This window comes from Alligator sinensis, unplaced genomic scaffold (genome assembly GCF_000455745.1).
Source record: "Alligator sinensis unplaced genomic scaffold, ASM45574v1 scaffold505_1, whole genome shotgun sequence".
In the NCBI taxonomy this organism is placed as follows: Eukaryota; Metazoa; Chordata; order Crocodylia; family Alligatoridae; genus Alligator; species Alligator sinensis.
Window position 1 is genome coordinate 370,967 of NW_005841940.1, and position 5,342 is coordinate 376,308.

Below are 5,342 nucleotides of genomic sequence, written 5' to 3' on the forward strand. Positions count from 1 at the left end.
GGTTGGCGCAACGGGCTCGCGGTTTAGAGCCTCCAACCGGACGGGCTAGAAGAGTGTTCACGGGAAGGAACTCTAGTCCACCTCTCATCTTTTCTATCTGTAACCGCAACTCAAGCAAGTTTTCCAGCCTACACTGCAACCATCTTCGGTGTAAGTAAACAATCTTTAAATCAACCATTAAGTGTCTGTGCCTAATTCCAGCGTGTCACCTGTTTTCTCCGACCCAGCGTGACTGGGCTGCTGACCACAGCCCGCGCAGAGCACAAAAAGGGCCCGGATCGCTCCCGGCCCGCACAGACAGCAGCAACCACATGATTGAGTTCATGATCCTGAGGAAAGGAAGGATGGAGAACAGCAGAGTAAGGACCCTGGACTTCAGAAAAGCAGACTTCAACTCTGTTGAGTTCCCTAGCACACCTACAGGCTGGGGAACTCCCTTCTCGCCAGTGTCGAGACAGAAAAGGATCTTGGAGTCATCATTGATGCCACAATGAACATGGGCCGACAAAGTGGGGTCGCAGTCAGGAAGGCCAACCATATCTTGTTGTGCATCCACAGATGCATCTCAAGCAGGTCCAAAGAGGTGATCCTCCCCCTTTATGCGACACTGGTCAGGCCACAGCTGGAGTACTGTGTCCAGTTCTGGGCACCGCACTTCAGGAGCGATGTGGCCAATATGGAGAGGGTCCAAAGGAGGACCACCTGCATGATCAGGGGTCAGCAGGGCAGGCCCTACGAGGAGAGGCTGAGGGACCTGAACCTGTTCAGCCTCCAAAAGAGAAGGCTGAGGGGGGATCTAGTGGCAGGCTACAAACTAGTCAAGGGGGACCAGCAGGCTTTGGGAGAGTCCCTGTTCCCTCAAGCAATCCTGGGAGTTACAAGAAACAACGGCCACAAGCTAGCGGAGGGTAGTTTCAGGCTAGACATTAGAAGGCGCTATTTCACTGTCAGGGCGGCTAGGACCTGAAACCAACTTCCAAAAGAAGTGGTGCTGGCTCTTACCCTGGGGGTCTTTAAAAAAAGGTTGGATGAACATCTGGCCAGGGTCGTTTGACCCCAGTACTCTTTCCTGCCACGGCAGGGGGTTGGACTAGATGATCTCCTCAGGTCCCTTCTGACCCTACCGACTATGAAACTATGAAACTCACTCAGGGAACTCATGGGCGCAGGGGCAACGCATAGGGCGTGCACATGCACCCCCTAAGCATGCCGGTGCACCCCCTACAAAAAGGCCACTGCTTGCCACCCTGCCGCCAACGGTGTCTGCGGGTGGTCTGCAATCCCCACTGGCTGCTGCCACCACTGCTGGTAGCGCCTGTGGGTGGTCATTGACCCCTAGTCAGCACTAACAACCCTCCCTCCCACCACCACTGACAGTGCTGGCAGTGTCTGCGGGAGCTCCGCACTTGCTCCTGCCGCCACACTCCCACCACTGCCAGTGCCGCCATAACCCCCTCAGCTGCCAGGGGCACACATTGTTCATGCATGGGCAGGATCTCCTGGGAAGCCACTCTGAGGAGCAAAGGAGTCTGGGAGAGCTGGCTGTATTTTAAAGAAACCTTACTGAGGGCACAGGAACAAGCCATTCCACTGCACAGGAAGACTATCAAGTATGACAGAGGACCAGGTTGGCTTAGCAGGGAACTCTTCAGTGAGCTAAAATACAAAAAGAAAGCTTATAAGAAGTGGGAACTTGGATAAACAACTAGGGAGGAGTATAGGAGTATTGCTTGGGCATGCAGGGATGAAATCAGGGGCATGTCCACACGAGCGCACACATGTGCTTTGCAGTGCCTCAAAGGCTTTTGAGATGCGGCAAAATGCACCCTGTGACCATGATGTGGTTCTCCATTCTGCATATTTGCAGTGTGGAGCAGAATTTAGATACCGGGAAATTCCAGCATTAAAAAAAAGTGCGCAGTTCAGGGCACATGGCAGCAGTGTGCACCACCTGAAATCAGAGTCTGGCCAGCCAGAGCCACGCTCTTGCTGCCAGCCAGGTGCTGCCTGCCTTGATCACTGCTGCTGCAGTCCCAGGAGGCCCCCAGGATCCCAGGTAAGATTGCTGGGGCCAGCCCAGGTGCTGGGGAGAGTAGTAGATACACTGAAGGGTAGGGCTAGGATTCAGAGAGACCTCAATGAATTGGAGGATTGAACCAAAACAAATCTCATGAGAGTCAATAAGAACAAGTGAAAAGCCCTGCACTTAGGACAGAACAATCCCATGCACTGGTACAGGCAGGGGACTGACAGGTTAAGCAGCAGCTCTGCAGAGGAGAGTCTGCTCCTAACCAGGAGAGACCATTCTAACTATACCAAAGTGAGAATCTGTGGTCATAGAATCATAGAAAATTAGGTTTGGAAGGGACCTCAGGACGTCATCTAGCCCAACCTCCTGCTCAAAGCAGGACCATCCCCAGCTATATCATCCCAGCTAAGGCCTTGTCTAGCTGGGTCTTAACAACCTCCAAGGATGGTCTTCTGCTCAGGAGAGGAGAGTCTGCAAAAAAGGACCTGAGAGTTACAGTGTACAATAAGCTGAATATGAGCTAACAATATGCCCTTGTTACAAAAAAAGGCTAATGGCATACTGGGCTGCATTAGTAGGAGAATTGCCAGGAGATCAAAGAACGTGACTCTTCCCCTCTTTTTGACACTGGTGAGGCTACATCTGGAGTCCTGTGTCCAGTTTTGGGCTCCACACTACAGAAAGGATGTGCACAAATTGGAGAGAGTCCAGCAGAAGGCAACAAAATTGGTTAGGGGCCTGGGGCACATGACTTCTGAGGAGAGGCTGAGGGAACTGGGCTTATTTAGTCTGAAGAAGAGAAGACTAAGGGGGAGATTTAATAGCAGCCTTCAACTACCTGAAGGGTGGTTCCAAAGAGGATGGAGCTAGACTGTTCTCAGTGATGACGGATAACAAAACAAGGAGCAATGGTTTCAAGTCTTAGCAAGGGACATTTAATTTAGATATTAGGGGAAAAATTCTCACTAAGGGAGCAGTAAAGCACTGGAACAGTGCCCAGAAAGGTTGTGGAATATCTATACTTGGACCCAGCTAGACCAAGCCTTGGCTGGGATTATATAATTGGGGTGGTCCTGCTTTGAGCAGGGCATTGGACTAGATTACCTCCTGAGGTCCCTTCCAACCCAAGCTCACCAGAACCATGTCTAGGTACATGTGCCTCAGGACCATGAATGTATCTGCAGCTGGACCATGCAGATGAGGCAGACTATCAAAGAAGCTGGTTCCACACACTGTGGTGCTCAGAAGAAGTAGCCATTTACAAGAACAGAGTACTTCTGGCCCAAGGCTGAAAAAGAGTTGAGTACAGAAGCTGTTTCCCCATCCCTCTTTGAAACACCTATTCTGGACATATATTCTGCACCCCAGGTCTGATACAATTATGATTGAATGCTCTCACTCCCTCAGCATTCCTTCTCTAACCTAAGATGACAGAATCTTTGCTCCACAGATCTCATCATAACCATTCTTCTCAAAAGACTCCTTTACAGCATTTCTATACCGTGAAGAGAGTTAAAAGTAATGGAGGCTGTATTGGTATTTTATGTAATAAGGCTTTGGAATGTCTCTTGGTCATTTGGAAAATGGGTTGAACAGAAGAGAGTATTTTCTAGACCAAGTATGCATGCTGAAACTCATTAAAGAGGGCAGGTTAAGACCAAAGCCAGTGCACAGGACAAAAATACATGTTGCAAATCTTCTTAAGCAGCTCAGACTGTCCTGGTTCCCCAAGACTTTGCCAAGGTACTCTGTTTGCACTTATCACATGACTTACATCAAGTATGATATCCTAATCAAGACAGACAACAGTGTCTTCCCAAGCAAAGCCCCATCGTCAGATTGTAGAAACAGCTTAGCAGTCTTTGCAAGTCATTCCCTCTCTGAGCCTCCTTCCTTTAGTAGGGGGAAGGGACAGAAAAGCATCAGGAGAAAGATACATTATTGTGCAAATACTTAAATGATTTTTGCATTCAAATTTAAATTTCTTTAGCTGCAAGACTGAAAGTAGTGTGGGGTAGGCATAAAGCAGCCATCCTGCCATTTTGTACTCCCCATTTTGCCTGAGGCAGCAGTGAGATGTTCCTCAACACCAGCTCTGGCAGGGCCTTTTCAGTAGCAGCCACCTAGTGTAGCTCTTCTAGAGGGTAATGGTGAAGAATATTTTTCCAGATCATTTTATCAAGTTGGTTGCAAAGACTAAGTTAATCTATTGAACATTGTACTAGACCACGAACAACTCCCATCCTTCTCTAGCTGTACAAGTGAGCCAGATTCCCCCGAGCAGAACTGCCACTTTTTTGAGAAGGACCTTTTTCCAAAGTGCCCATTACACTATTCACATCATCATCATCATCTGCTCACTTTTTAAGATCCTCAAACTTTCAGTCTAGGGAATGTGTAAAAGGAGGTTTGCTGCTAAAGGCTCCAACCAGTTTGGGACAAAGTAGGTAAGCTTTTAAGCAATCTGAATTTAGAATTAACACAGACTCCAGAAATCTTCTTTGTCCCATGAGTCATGGTGACTCACTGGTGATGAGCACAGGCTAAATTAAATGACCTCTAATTGGGGAAGGGGTCTTGCTCTGCACTGTTCATAATCCAGTTTTTAATATTTTGTTCCTTATGCAACTTGTCCATTCCTGCCCTTGTATTTCCAGTTCACTCTTCACAATCCTTAGACATTTTTCTCTGCTCTCTTGCTTGCTATGGATTTTCCTCCAAGATGATTTTTCTACATTTGGATCCTTATTCCCTTTTGTTCCTGGATAGACCCTTCCATCCTCCTACAACATGCTCAGGCAATCCAGCAATTGAAGTGAACTCAATGGTTTACTGCTGCTTTTCCCATCAGGCACAAGAAAAGATTCACTCAAGGTGGAATGTATTCCTCAAAGCTACTAGTTAGCTAGATAGCTCCTCCCCCTCCCCCTCCACCCCCTCTCTACCTCCACCCCTACAAAGCTCGCCCTCTGCACTCTCCAAACCATCAGTGCAAGCCCAGGAAGTGACAAGCACGTAATCAGCAGGTCAGGAAACACAAGGGGACTTATTCTGATCCCAGCCCAAGGACAGGACTTTCTTCCAAGTGCAGAAAGAAGCCTAGGGCTTCCAATGGCATGCACAGCTTCCTGTATACAAATGCCAGAAGCATGGGGAACAAACAGGAGGCACTACCCTTCTGCTAAGCAATAACAAATACAATCTCACAGGGATAACGGAGACCTGGTGGGACTCCACCTATGACTGGACTACAGGTATAGATGGCTATACCTTGTACCGTGTCAGGAGGAAGAGCTGGGGCATAGGTCTCTAT